Here is a 27,806-nt window from a genome sequence, read left to right on the forward strand (position 1 = left end):
TTGATTACTCCCCAGGCACCAGACCAGATTCAGAAAATCTGGAGCAGCACATCTGCACGCCAGCAGGTGGCACCTGCGGCTCAGCGTCCTCACCAGGAGCCAAAGCTGGACAGCAGGAGGATTTCATTAAATGGAGAAAAAGAGGTTCCGATGGGACCACCCCAGATTGAAGCACCTCTGTCAAGACGTTGGTCTCGACTGCCACAGAGCACAATGCAAGGTTGCCCTTAGAACCATAATGGCAAATGAAGACCCTTCTGCCACAGCCACACTAGATGAGACTAGGCCAGTGTCTGGTGAGTCGTCCAGACCACTAACATCAATTCCTTATACCAGTTTCCTGTTAAGAGGTCTTCAGGGGGGCTACACGTTTTACCTTAAAAGGGCTCTGGGGTTTCAAGGACGCATACACTTAGGCCTTCCAGATTTTTTCTTATACTAGAGGGCATGATACCAGCGCCTCCTTGAGCAACTAATAAACCGTGGCCCCATATGGAAAAAGTACTGGTGGGCATTTCAATTTGGAACAGCTTTGTCAGAAAAAGGAGAATAGACTGCCAAGTTATACTTAACACCAATAAAAACCACCTTCATAATCTGAGACCTATCTACAAAGGTTAATGCCTGACTACATTCCCTTGACCATTCATCACCATCAACTTTAGGTTCAGCTTTCACACTAGCTCAGACAGAGGGAAGCTCAGACAGATCGGGATGCATCATGACCTCAAACTTGTTTTGATGTGCGGGGGGCTGCAAGAAGGGTCAAAAGATGTAAACAGGCCTTCCGTCCAGACGAAGGGTAATAGTTCCACCATGCTCAGCTAAGCCTCTGAAAGTTGATATTGGTTTTTCTTCTAGGAAAGGAACGGCATCTAGTCCATCCACACACACTACTGTGCACTAGACCTGTCCAGCTTCCTTGATGCAAAATTGATGTTAGTCTTTCCATTGCCTATTATCAATAAAATACAAGTTTAAAAAAAAAAAAAAGCAACATAAAGGGGTCTAGCCGATCTTCAGGCAATACTGCTTTCAGTACAATATTTGAGCTTGGAGGATCCTGCTGATCGAGATCATATTCACTATGATAGAAATAGTTGTACCCACTCGAACCTCACGTGTAGCCTACCCAGGTGTAGTCTGTAATGACAAGTGAGAGCTAGTAATTTGCTCAGCTCTGCTGTACCAGAATGACCTCAACAGGTTTAATGAGATGTAACGTCACGTCATGTCATAAATTGGTGTTCTCAACAAGTCACTCACAAGCAAATCTACCAACGGTATTGGTCTCCTGAATGAATTAAAGCATTGGAATAAGGAGTATGGCACATACTAGTAGAGAAAGGGGATGATGAAATAGGCACTTTTCCCAATCCCAAATCAATCTTACCTACATGCCTCTGGTGACAGTCAATTATCTCTTGGAGGACAAGACCTACCCCTTGGCATTGACAGCAGCCTTTTTACTCATCAAGCTGGGCTGGATTTACCCACAGAAAGGGCAGCCATTTGTGATGAAGCCTGAAGAGGACAAGCAAACCTTGAGGAATGGCAGCTGAGAAGAAACCGTTGCACCATACTCATTCAAAGTCAGTCTTCAACATTGTGCACATAAGAGGGAAGCAAATGCTGAGGTGAAAGCAAGGGGACAGGCTGGTAAGTCTGGAGATTAAGAGGGGGGAGTAGAATAGTATCCTTTCCTATAAGCCCAGTGAGGTTATTTTTTTTCTCAGGTCCCCTTTTAAGTGCTATCAAGGTAAATGCTTTAAAAAAAAATGCTTTTAAAAAAAAAAAAAACACAACGTTGGATGTAGTCTCGCATTTAGATGTTTCATTAAAACATACTTGCAAAACATGTGGATGAAACCAGAACTTTGCCAATTTTCAACTGTTCAGAATATTTGGCTGTAAACGAGACATTCATTTTGTAATCAAACTTCGTTCGTAAAAGCAAAACATTTTAATGGTATGGTGAAGGCCAGTTACAAAACTAGAGAGAATGCCCTTGCAGAAAACTACACTTACAAATAAGGAATGATTTATAACAAGGATCCCAACTTCAGAATATGAAACAAAAAAAAGTGCACACTGAGGGGTCAAAAACCAGCTGCTAAGGTCCGAGAGATGTTGAATGACTTTGGGAATCATGGCAGCCTTGCAGAATAAATTCTTTCCAAGAGCCCGCTCCACTGCCTTCAGCTAAAGGTACAGTCCCTAAAAGTGCAACAGTCGAGTTGCAAACAGCAGGTACATTACAGCAACCCAACAGTGCACAACTAGTGTTTTGTTAACTTCTTCTAATGACCAATAAAATATTTTTTTTAAAGCTTCCTTTAAAATCTTAATTCTTTGGATTTTAGCTGACCAGCACAAATAGAGTACATATTTAGGATGGTTTTGGACTATAGCCCATTTTATAACTCAGGTGACTCCTGGGATAAAGATGAGGTCCAGCTGCGGAAATTCAAATATTTTTGGACTGAATGGAGGCCCATTGCTCAACTAGTACTAACATGTACTAATCAAAGAGCCTAAAATCTCATACTGCCACATCATGCATGCAATGATCAAGAGAAATTATAATCCATCTCAGTAAGTCACACTTGGGAATGGGTTGAAGCAGTGATGCAAATTTGAAGAGCAATTCAATTAGCTGCTCAACCAAAAGCTTTCTGTATACTTCAAAAAGAATCCAGTGCATCAAAAGATAGCGTTTTACTCGCTCGAGTAACTCGCTCGAGGAACTCGCTCGAATGTCTCCTGACCTGTTTTGGCCAGGTAATACACTCCCGCACGCACAGCACCACCAAGCCGTGCCAGTGTCTCCTCCTCCCCGCCCGTCCTGCTTCTAGGGATGGAGGCCCCCGGGGACCCGATCCGCTATAGTGTCCCTGGTTTTTCTCCTCTTTTTTCTGTCGGTCTTTCTCTGCTCTTTCTGCCCTCGCCAACCTGTTGCTCTTTCTGCCCTCGCCAACCTGTTGCTCTTTCTGCCCTCGCCAACCTGTTGCTCTTTCTGCCCTCGCCAACCTGTTGCTCTTTCTGCCCTCGCCAACCTGTTGCTCTTTCTGCCCTCGCCAACCTGTTGCTCTTTCTGCCCTCGCCAACCTGTTGCTCTTTCTGCCCTCGCCAACCTGTTGCTCTTTCTGCCCTCGCCAACCTGTTGCTCTTTCTGCCCTCGCCAACCTGTTGCTCTTTCTGCCCTCGCCAACCTGTTGCTCTTTCTGCCCTCGCCAACCTGTTGCTCTTTCTGCCCTCGCCAACCTGTTGCTCTTTCTGCCCTCGCCAACCTGTTGCTCTTTCTGCCCTCGCCAACCTGTTGCTCTTTCTGCCCTCGCCAACCTGTTGCTCTTTCTGCCCTCGCCAACCTGTTGCTCTTTCTGCCCTCGCCAACCTGTTGCTCTTTCTGCCCTCGCCAACCTGTTGCTCTTTCTGCCCTCGCCAACCTGTTGCTCTTTCTGCCCTCGCCAACCTGTTGCTCTTTCTGCCCTCGCCAACCTGTTGCTCTTTCTGCCCTCGCCAACCTGTTGCTCTTTCTGCCCTCGCCAACCTGTTGCTCTTTCTGCCCTCGCCAACCTGTTGCTCTTTCTGCCCTCGCCAACCTGTTGCTCTTTCTGCCCTCGCCAACCTGTTGCTCTTTCTGCCCTCGCCAACCTGTTGCTCTTTCTGCCCTCGCCAACCTGTTGCTCTTTCTGCCCTCGCCAACCTGTTGCTCTTTCTGCCCTCGCCAACCTGTTGCTCTTTCTGCCCTCGCCAACCTGTTGCTCTTTCTGCCCTCGCCAACCTGTTGCTCTTTCTGCCCTCGCCAACCTGTTGCTCTTTCTGCCCTCGCCAACCTGTTGCTCTTTCTGCCCTCGCCAACCTGTTGCTCTTTCTGCCCTCGCCAACCTGTTGCTCTTTCTGCCCTCGCCAACCTGTTGCTCTTTCTGCCCTCGCCAACCTGTTGCTCTTTCTGCCCTCGCCAACCTGTTGCTCTTTCTGCCCTCGCCAACCTGTTGCTCTTTCTGCCCTCGCCAACCTGTTGCTCTTTCTGCCCTCGCCAACCTGTTGCTCTTTCTGCCCTCGCCAACCTGTTGCTCTTTCTGCCCTCGCCAACCTGTTGCTCTTTCTGCCCTCGCCAACCTGTTGCTCTTTCTGCCCTCGCCAACCTGTTGCTCTTTCTGCCCTCGCCAACCTGTTGCTCTTTCTGCCCTCGCCAACCTGTTGCTCTTTCTGCCCTCGCCAACCTGTTGCTCTTTCTGCCCTCGCCAACCTGTTGCTCTTTCTGCCCTCGCCAACCTGTTGCTCTTTCTGCCCTCGCCAACCTGTTGCTCTTTCTGCCCTCGCCAACCTGTTGCTCTTTCTGCCCTCGCCAACCTGTTGCTCTTTCTGCCCTCGCCAACCTGTTGCTCTTTCTGCCCTCGCCAACCTGTTGCTCTTTCTGCCCTCGCCAACCTGTTGCTCTTTCTGCCCTCGCCAACCTGTTGCTCTTTCTGCCCTCGCCAACCTGTTGCTCTTTCTGCCCTCGCCAACCTGTTGCTCTTTCTGCCCTCGCCAACCTGTTGCTCTTTCTGCCCTCGCCAACCTGTTGCTCTTTCTGCCCTCGCCAACCTGTTGCTCTTTCTGCCCTCGCCAACCTGTTGCTCTTTCTGCCCTCGCCAACCTGTTGCTCTTTCTGCCCTCGCCAACCTGTTGCTCTTTCTGCCCTCGCCAACCTGTTGCTCTTTCTGCCCTCGCCAACCTGTTGCTCTTTCTGCCCTCGCCAACCTGTTGCTCTTTCTGCCCTCGCCAACCTGTTGCTCTTTCTGCCCTCGCCAACCTGTTGCTCTTTCTGCCCTCGCCAACCTGTTGCTCTTTCTGCCCTCGCCAACCTGTTGCTCTTTCTGCCCTCGCCAACCTGTTGCTCTTTCTGCCCTCGCCAACCTGTTGCTCTTTCTGCCCTCGCCAACCTGTTGCTCTTTCTGCCCTCGCCAACCTGTTGCTCTTTCTGCCCTCGCCAACCTGTTGCTCTTTCTGCCCTCGCCAACCTGTTGCTCTTTCTGCCCTCGCCAACCTGTTGCTCTTTCTGCCCTCGCCAACCTGTTGCTCTTTCTGCCCTCGCCAACCTGTTGCTCTTTCTGCCCTCGCCAACCTGTTGCTCTTTCTGCCCTCGCCAACCTGTTGCTCTTTCTGCCCTCGCCAACCTGTTGCTCTTTCTGCCCTCGCCAACCTGTTGCTCTTTCTGCCCTCGCCAACCTGTTGCTCTTTCTGCCCTCGCCAACCTGTTGCTCTTTCTGCCCTCGCCAACCTGTTGCTCTTTCTGCCCTCGTCAACCTGTTGCTCTTTCTGCCCTCGTCAACCTGTTGCTCTTTCTGCCCTCGCCAACCTGTTGCTCTTTCTGCCCTCGCCAACCTGTTGCTCTTTCTGCCCTCGTCAACCTGTTGCTCTTTGCCCTCGTCAACCTGTTGCTCTTTGCACTTAACCTCTCTCCAACTTTTTCTAATCTCAGGCCTTTTTGTGCCTTTTTTCCCCGCTCCCCACACCCCCCGCACCCCCATTCGCCCGCACCTCCCGCCTCCCAGCTGCTCCTCCCCCCTCCCTTCTTAATGGGAGTCGCTGCGTGCTAAGGTGAGTGTCTCCTGACCGTTTTGGCCCGGTAATACATCCCGCACGCACAGCACCACCAAGCTGTGCCCGGGTCTCCCCCTCCCCGCCCTCGCTGCTTCTAGGGATCGAGGCCCTCCGGGACCCGATCTGCTAGAGTGTCGCTCTGGTTTTTCTCCTCTTTATTTCGGTCGGTCTTTCTCTGCTCTTTCTGCCTTTTTCAACCTTTTTCTAACTTTTTCCAATCTCGGGCCTTTTTGCCCTCTTACCTTTTGCTCCTTTTTTCCCGCTCCCCCATTCGCCCGCACCTCCCGCCTCCCAGCTGCTCCCCCCTCCTTCTCCCTTAATGGCGGTCGCTGTGCGACCACGCCAGAGGCAAGCCCGTCTGCGCCCGTCCACGTCTGGACCGGGCCCATCGCCCGAACCCCTGGACCCCGCAGCCACCACACCTCCAGCTTCCGCTACGACGGCGACACCCTCCGCGTACTCAATACTGGCCGAGACACCACCTGCTTCCAGGCCACTCCAAAGAGCACACACGGGCCTTTCTCCTGCCACAACTGCAGCTTCACCTGCGTCAGAGCCCACAAACCTCCCAGGACCAAGACCAACTACCTCCGCTGCATACTCCTCAACACCCGTTCCGCATGCAAGCATGCCATCGAGCTCTGGGGCCTGCTCGACTCCACCAACCCAGACGTAGCCTTCCTAACCGAAACCTGGTAGAATGACTCCACAGCACCTGACATCGCCATAGCAATTCCAGACGGGTACAAGATCTCTCGCAGAGACCGCACCAACAGAACCAGAGGAGGCATAACCATCATCCACAAAGCCACCCTCGAAGTCAAGACCCTCCTGGACGACTCCCTCAGCTCCGCCGAACTCCTGCACTTTCAAATCCACAACGACCCCAAAACCACCCTCCTGGACCCACGGCACCGTTCAGCAACGACATCGCCGACCTTGCCAGCACCCACGCACTCGCCTCCACGGACTACATCCTCCTCAGGGACCTGAACTTTCACCTCGAAAACAATAACTACATCAACTCCACCACCCTGATCGACAACATGGCAAACATCAGCTTCAGACAGCTCGTCAATGCACCCACACACTCAGCCAGTCACACCTTAGACCCCATCTTCTCCACAAGCGACTATGTCACCTTCAATCACACCACCGAGCTCTACTGGACCAACCACCACTGCATCCATTTCACCGTCAAGAAACAAACTCAACACCACCTCACCGAGCAACCACCCCGCCGACACTGGGGCAAAGTCACCTGAGATCAGCTAACCAACGCCCTAGCCCAGAAACCACCCACCAACCTTGACATCGCCGCCCACAACCTCAAGCTATGGATCAACAACTGCGCCAACCGCCTCGCACCACTCAAGAAACCCTCCAACAGCCAAATCAACAAAAAAGCCACCTGGTTCACCAACGACCTCCAAGCCTCCAAACGCAACTGCCGTAAACTCAAGCAAAAATGTCGCCTCGAACGCACACCTAACAACCACGCAGCACTCAAGGACGCCACACGCAGCCATCACCAACTCATCAGGCTAGCAAAAAGATGCTCCTTCAAAACTCACCTAGAAAACAACTCACGACTGCAAAGAACTGTTCAACATCGTAAAGGAGCTCTCCAGCCCAAGCGCCACCGTCAACACCACCACCCCCTCCCGAGAACTATGCGATGCCCTAGTCACCGCCTTCCACCGAAAGATCGCAGACATCTACGACAGCTTCAACACCCCTCACACCTCAGACACACCTACCCCGCCCTCCACGAACTCCACCCACTCCAGCCGCCTGACCTCCTGGACCAGCATCAACGACGACGAAACTCGCAAGACCATGAATTCCATCCACTCCGGATCACCATCAGACCCCTGCCCACACCACATTCAACAAAGCAGACGCAGCCATCGCACCACACCTATGGAAGGTCATCATCTCCTTCGAAACAGCAAGATTCCTAGAAAGCTGGAAACACGCCAAAATCAACACTCTACTCAAAAAAACAAAGGCGGACCCCAAAGACCTGAAGAACTTCCGGCCCATCTCCCTGCTCCCATTCCCAGCGAAGGTCATTGAGAAAATCGTCAACGCACAGCTCACCCGGTACCTCGAAGACAACAACATCCTCGACCCCTCCCAGTCCGGCTTCAGACGAAACCACAGCACCGAGACCGCCCTCCTCGCCGCCACAGACATCAGAAGCAATCTCGACAATGGAGAAACATCAGCCCTCATCCTCCTAGACCTTTCGGCCGCCTTAGACACTGTCTGCCACCACACTGAAAATCCGCCTCCTCGAAGCAGGGATCAAAGACCAGGCCCTCGACTGGACCACATCCTTCTCCGGAAGAACACAGAGAGTCCGCCTTCCCCCCGTTCCAATCCAAAGCCACCAACATCATCTGCGGCGTACCCCAAGACTCATCCCTTAGCCCAATGCTGTTCAACATCTACATGGCCCCCCCCACCCCCTCGCACAAGTGGCCTGCCAACACAACCTCAACATCATCTCCAACGACACCCAACTCATCCTCTCCCTCACCAAGGACCCACACACCACCAAAACCAACCTCCACGAGGGCTTGAAGGATGTCGCCGACTGGATGAGTAGCAGCTGGCTGAAACTGGACTCTGACAAAACAGAGGTCCTCATCCTTGGGCCCACCCCTCCGCTTGGGACGACTCATGGTGGCCAGCCTCGCCGGGCACCCCACCGACACCAACCGACCACGCACGAAACATCAGCTTCATCCTCGACTCATCCCTTCTCCATGTCAAAACAAATCTCCTCTTCCTGTTACAACACCCTCTGCATGCTTCGCAGAATCTACAAATGGATCCCAACAGAAACAAGAAAAACAGTAACTCGGGCCCTCGTCAGCAGCAGGCTTGACTACGGCAATGTACTCTATGCAGGTATCCAGTCCAAACACCAGCAACGCCTCCAACGCATCCAAAACGCCTCCGCCCGACTCATCCTCAACATCCCTCACAACAGCCACATCCCCCCCCACCTAAGAGACCTACACTGGCTCCCCGTCGACAAGGGGATCACCTTCAAGCTCTTCACCCACGCACACAAAGCACATCACAAAATCGGACTAACCTACCTGAACAGCAGACTCCGCTTCTACACCCCCACCCGGCAACTCTGCTCACCCCGCCCTCACCTCCATCCCCCGCATCTGGCGCAGATCCTCCTGCAGCAGATCTTTCTCCTACCTCGCCACCAAGAACTGGAACACCCTCCCGTCTGACCTAAGACGGGATCCAGGACCTGCTCACCTTCAGAAGACACCTCAAGACCTGGCTCTTCAAGTAGTAGCAGCCCCCCCCCCCCCCTCCCCAAGCGCCTTGAAACCCTCACGGGTACGTAGTGTGCTTTATAGACTGATTGATTGACTCGCTCAATGAAAGATGCCTGCTCATGCAACCCTCAGTCACCCACTTGCCTAAATCCTAAGCTTCAGTTAAGTCAGATCTCAACTCTAAGCGCAAAGAAATAGTGTAACAATGGCATTCCATCAAATGGTGCATCCATGCAACTACCCACCTAGTTCAAACACTATGTATCATATACTACTGACCACGGAGTTAAAGGGGTAAATGTTTTGAGTCCAATGTACACAGAAGAGCTGTGAAGGCGGCCAATTGTGGTTCAGTAGTATATTGAAGCATTTCAAAGGACATGTGTAGTCACGATGAGAAAGCCCCATCGTCACAAAGGGGATGTCACTAGAGCACCACTTAGTGAAATTCTAAGGTGCTAGAGGGTTCTTGTAGGAAGTTGGCTCTGTATGCACTATTTCAAAGTAAGGAATAGTATGCACAGAGTCTAAGGGTTCCCCTTAGAGGTAAGATAGTGGCAAAAAGAGATAATACTAATGCTCTATTTTGTGGTAGTGTGGTAGAGCAGTAGGCTTATCAAAGGAGTAGTGTTAAGCATTTGTTGTACATACACACAGGCAATAAATGAGGAACACACTCAGAGACAATTCCAGCCAATAGGTTTTTGTATAGAAAAATCTCTTTTCTTAGTTTATTTCAAGAACCACAGGTTCAAATTCTACATGTAATATCTCATTTGAAAGATATTGCAGGTAAGTACTTTAGGAACTTCGAATAATCACAATAGCATATATACTTTTTACATAAAACACATATAGCTATTTTAAAAGTGGACACAGTGCAATTTTCACAGTTCCTGGGGGAGGTAAGTTATTGTTAGTTCTTGCAGGTAAGTAAACCACCTGCGGGGTTCAAATTGGAGTCCAAGGTAGCCCACCGTTGGGGGTTCAGAGCAACCCCAAAGTCACCACACCAGCAGCTCAGGGCCGGTCAGGTGCAGAGGTCAAAGAGGTGCCCAAAACACAGTCTTCAATGGAGAAGGGGATGCCCCGGTTCCAGTCTGCCAGCAGGTAAGTACCTGCGTCTTCGGAGGGCAGACCAGGGGGGTTTTGTAGGGCACCGGGGGGGGGGACACAAGTCCACACAAAAAGTACACCCTCAGCAGCGCGGGGCGGCCGGGTGCAGTGTGTAAACAAGCGTCGGGTTCTCAATAGGTTTCAATGGGAGACCAAGGGGTCTCTTCAGCGTGCAGGCAGGCAAGGGGGGGGCTCCTCGGGGTAGCCACCACCTGGGCAAGGGAGAGGGCCTCCTGGAGGTCACTCCTGCACTGGAGTTCTGATCCTTCAGGTCCTGGGGGGCTGCGGGTGCAGGGTCTTTTCCAGGAGTCGGGATTTCAGAGTCAGGCAGTCGCGGTCAGGGGGAGCCTCGGGATTCCCTCTGCAGGCATCGCTGTGGGGGCTCAGGGGGGACAACTTTGGTTACTCACAGTCTTGGAGTCGCAGGGGGGTCCTCCCTGTAGCGTTGTTTCTCCACCAGTCGAGTCGGGGTCGCCGGGTGCAGTGTTGCAAGTCTCACGCTTCTTGCGGGGATTGCAGGGGTCTTTAAATCTGCTCCTCTGGAAACAAAGTTGCAGTCTTTGTTGAACAGGGCCGCTGTTCTCGGGAGTTTCTTGGTCTTTTGGAAGCAGGGCAGTCCTCTGAGGATTCAGAGGTCGCTGGTCCTGGGGAAAGCGTCGCTGGAGCAGTTTTCTTCCGAAGGAAGGAGACAGGCCGGTAGGGCTGGGGCCAAAGCAGTTGGTGTCTTCTCCTCTGCAGGGTTTTTCAGCTCAGCAGTCCTCTTCTTCTTTAAGTTGCAGGAATCCAAATTCTTAGGTTCAGGGGAGCCCTTAAATACTAAATTTAAGGGCGTGTTTAGGTCTGGGGGTTAGTAGCCAATGGCTACTAGCCCTGAGGGTGGGTACACCCTCTGTGTGCCTCCTCCCAAGGGGAGGGGGGCACATTCCTATCCCTATTGGGGGAGTCCTCCATCTGCAAGATGGAGGATTTCTAAAAGTCAGTCACCTCAGCTCAGGTTGCCTTAGGGGCTGTCCTGACTGGCCAGTGACTCCTTGTTATTCTCATTATTTCCTCCGGCCTTGCTGCCAAAAGTGGGGCCGTGGCCGGGGGGGGGGCGGGCAACTCCACTAGCTGGAGTGCCCTGTGGTGCTGGAACAAAGGGGGTGAGCCTTTGAGGCTCACCTCCAGGTGTTACAGCTCCTGCCTGGGGGAGGTGATAGCATCTCCACCCATTGCAGGCTTTGTTACTGGCCACAGAGTGACAAAGGCACTCTCCCCATGTGGCCAGCAACATGTCTCGAGTGTGGCAGGCTGCTAAAACCAGTCAGCCTACACAGGTAGTTGGTTAAGGTTTCAGGGGGCACCTCTAAGGTGCCCTCTGGGGTGTATTTTACAATAAAATGTACACTGGCATCAGTGTGCATTTATTGTGCTGAGAAGTTTGATACCAAACTTCCCAGTTTTCAGTGTAGCCATTATGGTGCTGTGGAGTTCGTGTTTGACAGACTCCCAGACCATATACTCTTATGGCTACCCTGCACTTACAATGTCTAAGGTTTGGCTTAGACACTGTAGGGGCACAGTGCTCATGCACTGGTACCCTCACCTATGGTATAGTGCACCCTGCCTTAGGGCTGTAAGGCCTGCTAGAGGGGTGACTTATCTATACTGCATAGGCAGTGTGAGGTTGGCATGGCACCCTGAGGGGAGTGCTATGTCGACTTACTCGTTTTGTCCTCACCAGCACACACAAGCTGGCAAGCAGTGTGTCTGTGCTGAGTGAGGGGTCCCCAGGGTGGCATAAGATATGCTGCAGCCCTTAGAGACCTTCCCTGGCATCAGGGCCCTTGGTACCAGGGGTACCAGTTACAAGGGACTTACCTGGATGCCAGGGTGTGCCAATTGTGAAAGCAAAAGTACAGGTTAGGGAAAGAACACAGGTGCTGGGGCCTGGTTAGCAGGCCTCAGCACACTTTCAATTCAAAACATAGCATCAGCAAAGGCAAAAAGTCAGGGGATAACCATGCCAAGGTGGCATTTCCTTACAGTTCTCAGTCAGGGATTTTAGCCATTAAGTCCGGGGTTCCCAGGGAATGGATAATGAAAAGAATGGCACAGTGTACAGGGTCACCATTAAGTGTTTTATACTAAAAGCCGCAAGCTAAGGTTGGGCTGCTCTATAACCTACCCTGTCTCCTCCCACTTCAGGGAGACAATCTTCTAAGGGTTGATATTAAAATGGAGATTGTAGCCAAAGAAAGCACCATCTTGTTTCATTAGCTTTTGCTGCCACGTGGAAAGGCTGGTGCCATTCTTAACATCATTGGCGAAGTAATAGGCCGTGGCTTCACTGGGACACGAGGTGGTGGTGGTTAATCCTCTGAAGGTTTTCGGAACCTTGTGCGGTAGTCCTACAGCATAGCCTGTAAACAGTCTACCAGTGAGATACTTGCACATCACTTTGTGTAGGTGGAGTTTCATTTGAGTAATCATTTGAGTATGCATATAGTTGCCTGGCTTGCGGATTAGAATATTGGCCATAACACGATTCTTCCCCTTAGTCATCTTCATCTTCATCTTGATTATTAACTTACAGCTTGGATGGGATGTGTGCTGGTCAAACGGGCCTTCATCTTCTGAATCCTCCAGATAAAGTAAGTGGCCAGGAGGATATGGCAAAACTTTGCTGGGGGCGGTGTCTTGAGGTCTTAGATAAGTGTCATTTTTATTAACATGGACAGTTTTGCTGACTTCAATGGAAGCTGAGTATGCATTGACGGCGTGGTCCTCATCAATGTCTACAGTGTTGTCATCGCTGAAGTCTTCGTGGACGACACCACCGACGAGGAAGTATGAGGGTGATCTGAGGACTTCGTAGTTGGGAGTAGTAGGCTCAGAAGAAGCAGTTTTTAAGGAGTGTTTTGATGGTTTCTCCTTTTTTCTGAGTATGCTTCAGAGACCCATGATAAGTTTTTTTTGTGCCTTCCTCAGAGTTTCCCTGGTCTTGGGACACATCCCTCTTGCGAGACTTAGAGAAGTCACTGTCCTCACCTGAAGATGGATTCCCTTTTGACTTGACTTTTTGTAGCCACAAAAGTAGTTTCACCTCTCTATCCCTCAACGTCTTTCATGAAAAGGTGCAACATACCCTGCAGTCCTTCACTATGTGTTGAGGATGCAGGCAGTAGGGACATCCCATATGTGGGTCATCCACATGTAATCCTTTTCCCACGTGGTTTGCAGGGTCTGAAGAGTCCTTTGCTGGAAGTATCAGACATTTTGCTGTCGTTTTTAAAGCTGGAATTAAGAAAAAAAACTGAGCAGTGCTCAGGTAGACTCCTTTCACATGATATGCTGTAGAAAATCTGAGCGACTGGGACTTCTTTGGTAAGGGCTCTAAATGGTGCTGTTGTCATACTGGCTGTGCTTCGGGTCCTTTCAAACGATGTCAATGAGCAGTGAATGTGAATGCACTTTAACACGGTTATATATGCAAAATGTCTTTATAATACTACTTTATCTTACTATGGGACTCCCACTTTGACAGGTTGAATGATTCAAGCATGTGAATCTATGAAAGATACCAATACTGCAGAAATGAAGTTACAGGTAAGTAATTCATTTTCATCTACGGATGCTCCAGACAATGCTGTTAAGGTCTCAAAAGTAGACTAGCATTTAGGACACCAAAATAGAAAAATTCCATAAATACACAACAGATTATCTAGTATGCTAGAAATCGGAATATGCCTCCAGCACAGATAGATGGTTTGTCAAGACCTCCCTCATTCCACTTTTGTACTGGAGCAGCTGGTAGGAAGAAAGTTGGAGTTCCCACAGAGATCTGTTTTCCAAAGGAGCCAATTGTGTTGGTAATACAGACTCTGGCACAGGGTAGTTTCCTAGGAGTTGTCCCGGTACTTATCGATTAGGCGATGAGTTGCCACCTTGGTAGCCACTGGAAAAAGGAGACTGTCCACTGTTGTTCAATGAGACCAGATGCTAAATGAAAGCAGTATTTTTGATGTAATGTAATGGTGTAGGGCAGAGGTCTTCAAGCTGGGGGTGGCAGACTCTGGCCAAAAGAAGCATTACACACATAACAGGACTGTGTTTTAAGCAGAAGCATGTTATTGCATCTTTAAAAAGATAACAGTACTTAACTGTAATGTTTAAATAGGTCTAGACATATTTAAACATTTGCATCTTTAAACAATAATTGTGCAAAATTCTGAGGAGGGGGCCAAATGATTTTTATTTTTCAGCTGGGGGGGGAGGGAGAGAGATGGCGGGATGGCATTAAATAGTCTGGAGACCTCTGGTGTAGGGTCTAAAATATAAGTTCTAATTTTAGAAATGCACCTCTAGACAAAATGTCACAGAACATAGTCACTTAATCAGCCAGTAACATCCTCTAAGGGGATGCAGTCTGAAAAGCTGCCGTGCAGTACAGGACCATATTAGCCTGTGACCCCCTGGATGCAGATGAACTTGTGGGTCCTGCCTTCTGACAAGTAGGATCGCTCTTCCTAAGCATGAGACATTTTACCATACAAGGTGACTTTCTTGGTGGTAAAAGAGCAGCCATTTCAGTCTACTGCCCAATGGTCTGGCCGCCTCTGAAAGGTTAGATTTGTTAAAATCTTCATTGGTGGGAGAAGCCGGTGTCTTCAGAAAAAAAAATAGATTCTGCGTAAATACCACTCAACAGTTAAATGATTATGCTGTCAAAGATGACAAACACTGCAAGGTACCTTGACATCAACTTTCATGAACGCAAACATGTAGGTTGGAAATACATTACTTAACATCTATGTCCCACATCAAAAAATGCTTTCCTGGGCACGTTTAATATACCCCCTTCCCACCCAATCCCCTTGTGGGAGGATTGTTTGGCAAAAGAAGAAATCTGGTTGCCCTGGAAATTTCTAGGGATGCAACTTTGATTATGATTGATTTTTCAGATTTCAGGAATACCACGTTTGCAATGCAGTAAGAGTCCCTCGGTCTTTCAGACATCCTGTGCATCTTTGCAAGTAATGCCATTCTGTGAATGTATGCAAGGCTGGTAGTAAAAAATGTGGTGTAATGTCCTTTCCTGATTTTCTTCCTCCCCCGAAAAGGACCCTCCACAAGTAGTCAAGAAATCCTGTGGAGAGACCAGTCTTCAAAAAAATATAGAACTATTACCAGACATGCAGTTCTAGTGACTTCAAAAATCAGTTCAGCCTAATTGTAATATGCTTAACCCAGTCTTAAACTGATGTAAGGTGTAGGAAAGTGGATTATAATGTGGTGTGTTTGAGGGACCTTACCATGCAATATTGCTCCAATCTTTTTCAGGTCCCGTTAGTTTTTTTAAGAAAACCCTTAGCTTAGTCTTGGGTAGCTGTGGCACAGAGTAATCAGGTTTGGGCAAGGGTACAAGTATATAGCTTTTAGAAGTACAGAAAACAATACAAATCTGACAAATTTATATAAAAAAGTGAATTTTTATCTTACATTAGACAGCAAACGTTTATCAAGGGGGAACCTAAGAGCTGATTTCTCAAACATAAAATACTTTAAATCTACTGGATGCAATAAAACGTTTGTTTCTGGGAGGGGGGCTGGGGGCGCAGGGGGATGCGTCAGCTTACCCGTATAGTCAGCCTTAGGTTACTCAGTGTACCTTTCTTCCTTCAAAGCTGTCCAGCCAAGAAATGGTCCTGATGCGGAGTATGAAGGATGTTGAAGAGGTGAGGTTTTCTAAGGCCACCCAGGGATCCAAAAACTTCAGGGGTCATCTCTGGCCTCTACATCCACATTACAGCAGGTGATCCAGTGCATATCTAGTTGCCATAGGTTGATCGGTCTCCCAATTACAGCAGGTTCAGTGGTTGCTTACAGGTAAACAATTCCTTTTCTATGGGGTACCCGAGTCCACTAGGACTTCAACTACTGGTACCACAGGTTTAGGGGTGACATCAGGAAGGTCCAAATTCAGTCGCCCAACAGGGACTTCATCGTCCAGCAGTAGGGAGGAGTTTCTGGCAGCTGGGCTCTCGATGGGTGCAAGTCTCCTTAGCTTGTGGTGGCACATAAGCATAACAGGAGTGTTGGACTTGGCCCCATTTGCACCGTTAGCTCTAAGGTTTTTGTCATCCTCCTATTTTTTCTGACCTGTTTTTGTTGGATTTAGGACTCTGGGCACTTTACCATTGGTAACCAGTGCTAAAGTGCATATGTTCTCTCTAAAATGTATTGGTGATTGATTTACTATTAAGTCCCTAGTTAAGTGCACTCTGTGCGCCCAGAGCCTGTAAATCAAATGCTACTGGTGGGCCTGCAGCACTGATTGTGCCACCCACATGAGTAGCTCTGTAAACATGTCTCGGACCAGCCACTGCAGTGACTGTGTGCAGTTATAAACTACCATTTCGACCAGGCAAGTGCACCCACTTGCCAGGCCCAAATCTTCCCCTTTATTACCTGTAAGTCACCTCTAAGGTAGGCCCAAGGCAGCCCCAAGGGCAGGGTGCAGTGTATTTAAAAGGTAGGATGTGCACTGGTGTGTATTACATGTCCTGACAGTGACATATTTCTAAATTAGGTTTTTACTATTGCAAGACCTCTCTCCCCCATAGGGTAACTTGGGGATTGCCTTGAAATATATTTTGTGTAATATCCCACTGGGAGCACAGAGGTATGGAGTTTGGGGTCTCTGAACCCACAATTTAAAAATACAATTCTAAAAGCAACTTTACCAAAAGATGTAAGTTTGAAAATAACACTTTCAGAAAGAGGGTGTTGTCTTGTTTAACCATTCTGTGCCTCTGCCGGTCTGCTAAATACACGCCTGCGTCAGGATGACAGTTGGGCTGTTTGTGTATTCATGTTAGACAGTCACACAAAGGGAGCTGAGGTGTGCCCTGCATATCCTGATGGCCCATCCCCAGGCTGATGGGTATTTCTGTGCTAGAGTGGTGGGAGGAGCAGACACTTGCACTTGAATAGGGCTGTGCCTGTCCCCTCACAAAGCAGCCTCCAACCCACTGGAGTGTCTCTGGGGCCAGGGCAGGGAAAGGCAGGGTCTTGTGCACTACATAAACTTTAAGTGTGCCTATTACAAAGAAAGAAATGAGTATATGTACTGGACATCTATCCCCATTAAGTAAAAACACTTCTGGACTGAGGACATTCTGCCAGACTAAGAGCGGGATGCTGTAGGAGGGACTGCCACTCTGCCTGTTTTGTTGTGCTGGCCTGCTGCTTCTGTCCTGGGATTGAAAGAACTGGACCTTTCTTTCTACATCCTGCTTTTCAAGGTTCTCCAAGGCCTTGAGCTAAGCTTGCCTCCTGTTAAGAAGTCTCAGGGTCAAAGACTTCACCTGCCTGCACCTGAGCTCTCCTACTAGGAGTCTCGACTTGCCAAGTGGTGCCAAATCCCTGGGCCCTTAGAAGTGAGTTCTGGTGATCTTAAGGAGAAAATTCACACATCGACCCCAAGCGCTGGCATTAATCAACACATTCCTGGAAGAATCAGACAGCGCCTGTTTCGCTGCTGTAGACCAACAAAGAGTGTCTGAATTTTCAACACATTGTCCCTGAGTGCCTATTTCTTCACCAACATCGCACAGCAGTAAGGAATGGAGGCTGCATGTCTGGAACAGGTGCATCACCTCCCCCGACAGTAAGGAACCAACATCGCCTCCTTGTGACAGTAAGAAACCGACCCTTCACCTCCCCTTGCAGTAAAGAAAAGATGCTGTTCCGGCACCTCACCTCCCCTGTGCCTGTTACGGTCTTTGATTTTTGACACAGAGTTACTTTGCTCCAAAACAAACGCATTAATTGATTTGAAGGGCCTAAACATGTTTAAACTTTTAAAAGTGATATCTTGACTTATGTATGTTGGATTTTTGTTTTATTTAGCTAAATATTGGCTATTTTTCTAAACTAGTGTGAAGTACTTTTGTGGTGTTTTCACTGTGTTACTGTGTGGGTACACAAATACTTTACACATTGCCTCTGAGATAAGCCAGACTGCCCATGCAAAGCTACCGAGGGGTGAAGCAAGTGTTATCGCTGTGCTACTCCATTACCCTGACTGGACTGAGGGTACCTACTTGGACAGGGTGCAAGCCACTTCCAACTAGAGACCCCATTTCCAACAAGGAGACTAGCCATGTAGCCCTTACAAGTCACTTCTTCCGTCCTGGCACAAGTAAAGCTCTTTTCCATGAGTGGTCAAAGAAGGCAGTGTCCTCTTTGCGGGTCCCGTGGTTGCAGCAGGTGTGGTCTAGTCTTTGGTGCAGCCTCTTTGCTGAGTCCAGGGATTAGCAAAGCAGTCTTTCACCTGTCTTCTTCATGTCCATCAGTGATATGAGGCACCATGTTTATGCCATTTTCTCATTTGTGCAAGTGGAGGGCTCACTAACCAATAGGGCAAGTGTCACAACAAGGCTATCCTTCCCACTTTACAACACTTCCTGGGAGTTTAGTCACCAAATAATCCCAATATACCCCTTTCGACCCGAAACCAAGATGGTGCAAACCTTCTTTACCTGCAAGGAGCCCAAGGAACACCACTGGGGAGTATCCTGAATGAGTTACTCCTCTGGAGAAGCATTTTGCAACTAATCTTCCCCCCTCTTGGGAAGGCAGAATCACCATTTGCTTCACTGAGGCAGTAGCCCGTTTGAAGTTGGGCCTTCTGTGGCCATCGCCTGGTAGTCATCCTGCTGGTGGCGGTCACACGTCTTTCCCTTCAGCAGTTTTTTGTTCCCTGTCCCTGAGACAGCTTCACACTTCCTAGTGGATGAAGGGGGGCAGCATGTTGTCTCAGTTGACAACTGTAACAGAGAGTCAAGAAAAGCTAACAAAGGTTTTGGCAACAAAGTGATTTCTAAAATCATCTTTCTAATAAAACTCCAAGGGTTGCATGACTAACCACAGACTTGGGACTGCAAGAAGATTAACGTTGACTCATGATCTCAGTCTTTAGACACAGCAAATGTGACAAGATAAAGATTTAGAGGCATTTTCATTGCTCATTCACTTTCTGAATGAGTAAAACACCTGTCCTTTGCCAGCTACTGAGCCAAAATGCGTCAGTAGGCCATTAAAATAGCCCACACCTTGATAAAATCACTCATCACAGGGTGGTGGTGGGTAGATTTTTCAAGGCTTCCTAGACAACTATCAAGGAAAAGTGCAATAAAGACATTTCAAGTAAAAAAAAAAAAAAAAAAAAAAAAAACACTAGAAGGGTCATGTAGGAAGTTGGCTCTGTATGTGCTATTTCAAAGTAAGGAATAGCATGCACAGAGTCCAAGGGTTCCCCTTAGAGGTAAAATAGTGGTAAAAAGAGATAATACTAATGCTCTATTTTGTGGTAGTGTGGTCGAGCAGTAGGCTTATCCAAGGAGTAGTGTTAAGCATTTGTTGTACATACACAGACAATAAATGAGGTACACACACTCAGAGACAAATCCAGCCAATAGGTTTTGTTATAGAAAAATATATTTTCTTAGTTTATTTTAAGAACCACAGGTTCAAATTTAACATGTAATATCTTGTTTGAAAGGTATTGCAGGTAAGTACATTAGGAACTTTGAATCATTTCAATTGCATGTATACTTTTCAAGTTATTCACAAATAGCTATTTCAAAAGTGGACACTTAGTGCAATTTTCACAGTTCCTGGGGGAGGTAAGTTTTTGTTAGTTTTACCAGGTAAGTAAGACACTTACAGGGTTCAGTTCTTGGTCCAAGGTAGCCCACCGTTGGGGGTTCAGAGCAGCCCCAAAGTCACCACACCAGCAGCTCGGGGCCGGTCAGGTGCAGAGTTCAAAGTGGTGCCCAAAACGCATAGGCTAGAATGGAGAGAAGGGGGTGCCCCGGTTCCGGTCTGCTTGCAGGTAAGTACCCGCGTCTTCGGAGGGCAGACCAGGGGGGGTTTTGTAGGGCACCGGGGGGGACACAAGCCCACACAGAAATTTCACCCTCAGCAGCGCGGGGGCGGCCGGGTGCAGTGTAGAAACAAGCGTCGGGTTTGCAATGTTAGTCTATGAGAGATCAACGGATCTCTTCAGCGCTGCAGGCAGGCAAGGGGGGGCTTCCTCGGGGAAACCTCCACTTGGCAAGGGAGAGGGACTCCTGGGGGTCACTTCTCCAGTGAAAGTCCGGTCCTTCAGGTCCTGGGGGCTGCGGGTGCAGGGTCCTTTCCAGGCGTCGGGACTTAGGTTTCAGAGAGTCGCGGTCAGGGGAAGCCTCGGGATTCCCTCTGCAGGCGGCGCTGTGGGGGCTCAGGGGGGACAGGTTTTGGTACTCACAGTCGGAGAGTAGTCCGGGGGTCCTCCCTGAGGTGTTGGTTCTCCACCAGCCGAGTCGGGGTCGCCGGGTGCAGTGTTGCAAGTCTCACGCTTCTTGCGGGGAGTTGCAGGGGTCTTTAAAGCTGCTCCTTGAAACAAAGTTGCAGTCTTTTTGGAGCAGGTCCGCTGTCCTCAGGAGTTTCTTGTCTTTTCGAAGCAGGGCAGTCCTCAGAGGATTCAGAGGTCGCTGGTCCCTTGGAAGGCGTCGCTGGAGCAGAGTTCTTTGGAAGGCAGGAGACAGGCCGGTGAGTTTCTGGAGCCAAGGCAGTTGTCTTCTGGTCTTCCTCTGCAGGGGTTTTCAGCTAGGCAGTCCTTCTTGTAGTTTGCAGGAATCTAATTTTCTAGGGTTCAGGGTAGCCCTTAAATACTAAATTTAAGGGCGTGTTTAGGTCTGGGGGGTTAGTAGCCAATGGCTACTAGCCCTGAGGGTGGGTACACCCTCTTTGCGCCTCCTCCCAAGGGGAGGGGGTCACAATCCTAACCCTATTGGGGGAATCCTCCATCTGCAAGATGGAGGATTTCTAAAAGTTAGAGTCACCTCAGCTCAGGACACCTTAGGGGCTGTCCTGACTGGCCAGTGACTCCTCCTTGTTATTCTCATTATTTTCTCCGGCCTTGCCGCCAAAAGTGGGGGCCGGGCCGGAGGGGGCGGGCAACTCCACTAGCTGAAGTGTCCTGCGGTGCTGTGACAAAGGGGTGAGCCTTTGAGGCTCACCGCCAGGTGTTACAGCTCCTGCCTGGGGGAGGTGTTAGCATCTCCACCCAGTGCAGGCTTTGTTACTGGCCTCAGAGTGACAAAGGCACTCTCCCCATGGGGCCAGCAACATGTCTCTAGTGTGGCAGGCTGCTGGAACTAGTCAGCCTACACAGATAGTCGGTTAAGTTTCAGGGGGCACCTCTAAGGTGCCCTCTGGGGTGTATTTTGCAATAAAATGTACACTGGCATCAGTGTGCATTTATTGTGCTGAGAAGTTTGATACCAAACTTCCCAGTTTTCAGTGTAGCCATTATGGTGCTGTGGAGTTCGTGTTTGACAAACTCCCAGACCATATACTCTTATGGCTACCCTGCACTTACAATGTCTAAGGTTTTGTTTAGACACTGTAGGGGTACCATGCTCATGCACTGGTACCCTCACCTATGGTATAGTGCACCCTGCCTTAGGGCTGTAAGGCCTGCTAGAGGGGTGTCTTACCTATACTGCATAGGCAGTGAGAGGCTGGCATGGCACCCTGAGGGGAGTGCCATGTCGACTGTAAGGAAATGCCTCCTTGGCATGGTTGCCCCCTGACTTTTTGCCTTTGCTGATGCTATGTTTACAATTGAAAGTGTGCTGAGGCCTGCTAACCAGGCCCCAGCACCAGTGTTCTTTCCCTAACCTGTACTTTTGTATCCACAATTGGCAGACCCTGGCATCCAGATAAGTCCCTTGTAACTGGTACTTCTAGTACCAAGGGCCCTGATGCCAAGGAAGGTCTCTAAGGGCTGCAGCATGTCTTATGCCACCCTGGAGACCTCTCACTCAGCACAGACACACTGCTTACCAGCTTGTGTGTGCTAGTGAGAACAAAACGAGTAAGTCGACATGGCACTCCCCTCAGGGTGCCATGCCAGCCTCTCACTGCCTATGCAGTATAGGTAAGACACCCCTCTAGCAGGCCTTACAGCCCTAAGGCAGGGTGCACTATACCATAGGTGAGGGTACCAGTGCATGAGCATGGTACCCCTACAGTGTCTAAACAAAACCTTAGACATTGTAAGTGCAGGGTAGCCATAAGAGTATATGGTCTGGGAGTCTGTCAAACACGAACTCCACAGCACCATAATGGCTACACTGAAAACTGGGAAGTTTGGTATCAAACTTCTCAGCACAATAAATGCACACTGATGCCAGTGTACATTTTATTGTAAAATGCACCACAGAGGGCACCTTAGAGGTGCCCCCTGAAACCTATCCGACTATCTGTGTAGGCTGACTGGTCCCAGCAGCCTGCCACACTAGAGACATGTTGCTGGCCCCATGGGGAGAGTGCCTTTGTCACTCTGAGGCCAGTAACAAAGCCTGCACTGGGTGGAGATGCTAACACCTCCCCCAGGCAGGAGCTGTAACACCTGGCGGTGAGCCTCAAAGGCTCACCCCTTTGTCACAGCCCAGCAGGGCACTCCAGCTTAGTGGAGTTGCCCGCCCCCTCCGGCCACGGCCCCCACTTTTGGCGGCAAGGCTGGAGGGAACAAAGAAAGCAACAAGGAGGAGTCACTGGCCAGTCAGGACAGCCCCTAAGGTGTCCTGAGCTGAAGTGACTCTAACTTTTAGAAATCCTCCATCTTGCAGATGGAGGATTCCCCCAATAGGGTTAGGATTGTGACCCCCTCCCCTTGGGAGGAGGCACAAAGGGGGTGTACCCACCCTCAGGGCTAGTAGCCATTGGCTACTAACCCCCCAGACCTAAACACGCCCTTAAATTTAGTATTTAAGGGCTACCCTGAACCCTAGAAAATCAGATTCCTGCAACTACAAGAAGAAGGACTGCCTAGCTGAAAAACCCCTGCAGAGGAAGACCAGAAGACGACAACTGCCTTGGCTCCAGAAACTCACCGACCTGTCTCCTGCCTTCCAAAGATCCTGCTCCAGCGACGCCTTCCAAAGGGACCAGCGACCTCGACATCCTCTGAGGACTGCCCCTGCTTCGAAAAGACAAGAAACTCCCGAGGACAGCGGACCTGCTCCAAAGAAAAGCTGCAACTTTGTTTCCAGCAGCTTTAAAGAACCCTGCAAGCTCCCCGCAAAAGGCGTGAGACTTGCAACACTGCACCCGGCGACCCCGACTCGGCTGGTGGCGATCCAACACCTCAGGAGGGACCCCAGGACTACTCTAAGACTGTGAGTACAAAAACCTGTCCCCCCTGAGCCCCCACAGCGCCGCCTGCAGAGGGAATCCCGAGGCTTCCCCTGACCGCGACTCTTTGAATCCAAAGTCCCGACACCTGGGAGAGACCCTGCACCCGCAGCCCCCAGGACCTGAAGGACCGGACTTTCACTGGAGGAGTGACCCCCAGGAGTCCCTCTCCCTTGCCCAAGTGGAGGTTTCCCCGAGGAACCCCCCCCTTGCCTGCCTGCAGCGCTGAAGAGATCCCTAGATCTCCCATTGACTTCCATTACAAACCCGACGCTTGTTTCTACACTGCACCCGGCCGCCCCCGCGCTGCTGAGGGTGAAATTTCTGTGTGGGCTTGTTTTCCCCCCCGGTGCCCTACAAAACCCCCCTGGTCTGCCCTCCGAAGACGCGGGTACTTACCTGCAAGCAGACCGGAACCGGGGCACCCCCTTCTCTCCATTCTAGCCTATGTGTTTTGGGCACCACTTTGAACTCTGCACCTGACCGGCCCTGAGCTGCTGGTGTGGTGACTTTGGGGTTGCTCTGAACCCCCAACGGTGGGCTACCTTGGACCAAGAACTGAACCCTGTAAGTGTCTTACTTACCTGGTAAAACTAACAAATACTTACCTCCCCTAGGAACTGTGAAAATTGCACTAAGTGTCCACTTTTAAAACAGCTATTTGTGAATAACTTGAAAAGTATACATGCAATTTTGATGATTTGAAGTTCCTAAAGTACTTACCTGCAATACCTTTCGAATGAGCTATTACATGTAGGATTTGAACCTGTGGTTCTTAAAATAAACTAAGAAAAGATATTTTTCTATATCAAAACCTATTGGCTGGATTTGTCTCTGAGTGTGTGTACCTCATTTATTGTCTATGTGTATGTACAACAAATGCTTAACACTACTCCTTGGATAAGCCTACTGCTCGACCACACTACCACAAAATAGAGCATTAGTATTATCTATTTTTACCACTATTTTACCTCTAAGGGGAACCCTTGGACTCTGTGCATGCTATTCCTTACTTTGAAATAGCACATACAGAGCCAACTTCCTACATTGGTGGCAGCGGTGGGATACAAGACTTTGCATTTGCTGGACTACTCAGCCAATACCTGATCACACGACAAATTCCAAAATTGTCATTAGAAATTGATTTTTGCAATTTGAAAAGTTTTCTAAATTCTTAAAAGACCTGCTAGGGCCTTGTGTTAGATCCTGTTTAGCATTTCTTTTAGAGTTTAAAAGTTTGTAAAAGTTTGAATTAGATTCTAGAACCAGTTGTAGATTCTTAAAAAGTATTCCAACTTTTAGAAGCAAAATGTCTAGCACAGATGTGAATGTGGTGGAACTCGACACCACACCTTACCTCCATCTACAGATGAGAGAGCTAAGGTCACTCTGTAAACTAAAGAAAATAGCAATGGGCCCCAAACCTACCAAAGTACAGCTCCAGGAGCTTTTGGCAGAGTTTGAAAAGGCCAACCCCTCTGAGGATGGCAACTCAGAGGATGAAGATAGTGACTTGGAGGGAAATTCCCCCCCTCCAGTCCTACTTAGGGAGAGCAGGGCTTCTCAAGCCCTGACTCCACAAATAATAGTCAGAGATGCTGGTTCCCTCACAGGAGGGACCAACAACTCTGAAATCACGGAGGATAACTCCAGTGAAGAGGACATCCAGTTAGCCAGGATGGCCAAAAGATTGGCTTTGGAAAGACAGATCCTAGCCATAGAGAGGGAAAGACAAGAGATGGGCCTAGGACCCATCAATGGTGGCAGCAACATAAATAGGGTCAGAGATTCTCCTGACATGTTGAAAATCCCCAAAGGGATTGTAACTAAATATGAACATGGTGATGACATCACCAAATGGTTCACAGCTTTTGAGAGGGCTTGTGTAACCAGAAAAGTGAACAGATCTCACTGGGGTGCTCTCCTTTGGGAAATGTTCACAGGAAAGTGTAGGGATAGACTCCTCACACTCTCTGGACAAGATGCAGAATCCTATGACCTCATGAAGGGTACCCTGATTGAGGGCTTTGGATTCTCCACTGAGGAGTACAGGATTAGGTTCAGGGGGGCTCAAAAATCCTCGAGCCAGACCTGGGTTGACTTTGTTGACTACTCAGTGAAAACACTAGATGGTTGGATTCAAGGCAGTGGTGTAGGTAATTATGATGGGCTGTACAATTTATTTGTGAAAGAACACCTGTTAAGTAATTGTTTCAATGATAAACTGCATCAGCATCTGGTAGACCTAGGACCAATTTCTCCCCAAGAATTGGGAAAGAAGGCGGACCATTGGGTCAAGACAAGGGTGTCCAAGACTTCAACAGGGGGTGACCAAAAGAAAGGGGTCACAAAGACTCCCCAGGGGAAGAGTGATGAGACAACCAAAACTAAAAATAGTAAAGAGTCTTCTACAGGCCCCCAAAAACCTGCACAGGAGGGTGGGCCCAGAGCCTCTTCACAAAACAATGGGTACAAGGGTAAAAACTTTGATCCCAAAAAGGCCTGGTGTCATAGCTGTAAACAGCATGGACACCAAACTGGAGACAAGGCCTGTCCCAAGAAAGGTTCCACTCCAAACTCCCATCCAGGTAACACTGGTATGGCTAGTCTCCAAGTGGGATCAACAGTGTGCCCAGAGCAAATCAGGGTCCACACTGAAGCTACTCTAGTTTCTGAGGGTGGGGTGGATTTAGCCACACTAGCTGTCTGGCCGCCTAACATGCAAAAATACAGACAGCAACTCTTAATTAATGGGACTAGAATAGAGGGCCTGAGGGATACAGGTGCCAGTGTCACCATGGTGACAGAGAAACTGGTTTCCCCTGGCCAATACCTGACTGGAAAAACTTACACAGTCACCAACGCTGACAATCAGAGAAAAGTACATCCCATGGCAATGGTTACTTTAGAATGGGGAGGGGTCAATGGCCTGAAACAGGTGGTGGTCTCCTCAAATATCCCAGTGGACTGTCTGCTTGGAAATGACCTGGAGTCCTCAGCATGGGCTGAGGTAGAGCTAAAAACCCATGCAGCAATGCTGGGTATCCCTGAACTGGTGTGTGTGAAAACAAGAGCACAATGCAAGGCACAGGGTGAAAAAGTAGAGCTGGAGTCTGGAAAAATGGCCCAGCCTACCAAGAGAACAGGAAAGTCAGTTGGGAAACCAACTGCAACACAGCAAAAGAAAGGGAACCTCTCTTCTCAGGAAGAAGTTCTGCCCTCTGAGGGAACTGAGCCTTTGGAGCTTGAACCTTATCAGGTTGAGCTCTTAGGCCCAGGGGGACCCTCAAGGGAAGAGCTGTGTAAGGGACAAGAAACCTGTCCCTCTCTTGAAGGCCTTAGGCAGCAAGCTGCTGAAGAGTCCAAAGGCAAGAAAAATGGAACACATAGGGTCTATTGGGAAGATGGGCTCCTGTACACTGAGGCCAGAGACCCCAAACCTGGTGCCACTAGGAGAGTGGTAGTGCCTCAGCTGTTCAGAGAGTTCATCCTAACATTGGCCCATGACATTCCCCTTGCTGGACATTTGGGACAAACCAAGACGTGGGAGAGGTTAGTCAACCACTTCTACTGGCCCAATATGTCCAACATGGTTAAGGAGTTTTGCCTCTCCTGCCCCACCTGTCAAGCCAGTGGTAAGACAGGTGGGCATCCAAAGGCCCCCCTCATTCCACTTCCAGTGGTGGGGGTTCCCTTTGAAAGAGTGGGTGTGGACATAGTTGGTCCACTGGAACCTCCCACAGCCTCAGGAAATATGTATATCCTGGTAGTAGTGGATCATGCTACCAGGTATCCTGAAGCTATTCCCCTTAGGTCGACTACTGCCCCTGCAGTAGCCAAGGCCCTCATTGGTATCTTTACCAGAGTGGGTTTCCCTAAGGAGGTGGTGTCTGACAGAGGTACCAACTTCATGTCAGCATACCTAAAGCACATGTGGAATGAGTGTGGGGTGACTTATAAATTCACTACACCATACCATCCACAAACTAATGGCTTAGTTGAGAGATTCAACAAGACATTAAAGGGCATGATCATGGGGCTCCCAGAAAAACTCAAAAGGAGATGGGATGTCCTCTTGCCATGCCTGCTTTTCGCTTACAGAGAGGTGCCACAGAAGGGAGTAGGATTCTCACCCTTTGAACTTCTGTTTGGTCATCCTGTAAGGGGACCACTTGCCCTTGTTAAAGAAGGCTGGGAGAGACCTCTCCATGAGCCTAAACAGGACATAGTGGACTATGTACTTGGCCTTTGCTCTAGAATGGCAGAGTACATGGAAAAGGCAACCAAAAACCTTGAGGCCAGCCAACAGCTCCAGAAGTTTTGGTATGACCAAAAGGCTGCACTGGTTGAGTTCCAACCAGGGCAGAAAGTCTGGGTTCTGGAGCCTGTGGCTCCCAGGGCACTCCAGGACAAATGGAGTGGCCCTTACCCAGTACTAGAGAGGAAGAGTCAGGTCACCTACTTGGTGGACCTGGGCACAAGCAGGAGCCCCAAGAGGGTGATCCATGTAAACCGCCTTAAGCTCTTCCACGACAGGGCTGATGTCAATCTGTTGATGGT

The 27,806-nt window shown here is 49.4% G+C and overlaps 1 protein-coding gene across 10 annotated transcripts in view; it reads right to left on the reverse strand.

Annotated features, from left to right (window-relative positions):
• Window positions 1-27,806, reverse strand: part of HUWE1 (HECT, UBA and WWE domain containing E3 ubiquitin protein ligase 1) — a 1,403,674-nt gene that overhangs the window by 1,274,373 nt on the left and 101,495 nt on the right. Inside the window, exon 1 of one of the 10 annotated variants that reach the window (XM_069209341.1) lies at window positions 1,394-1,442. The exons of the other annotated variants lie outside the window; for them this stretch is intronic. The gene's annotated coding sequence lies outside the window, so the exon portion shown is untranslated. Of the gene's footprint in view, window positions 1-1,393; window positions 1,443-27,806 lie in introns of those variants that run through there. 10 annotated transcript variants of the gene reach the window in all.

Source organism: Pleurodeles waltl, chromosome 10 (genome assembly GCF_031143425.1).
Source record: "Pleurodeles waltl isolate 20211129_DDA chromosome 10, aPleWal1.hap1.20221129, whole genome shotgun sequence".
Taxonomy (NCBI): Eukaryota; Metazoa; Chordata; class Amphibia; order Caudata; family Salamandridae; genus Pleurodeles; species Pleurodeles waltl.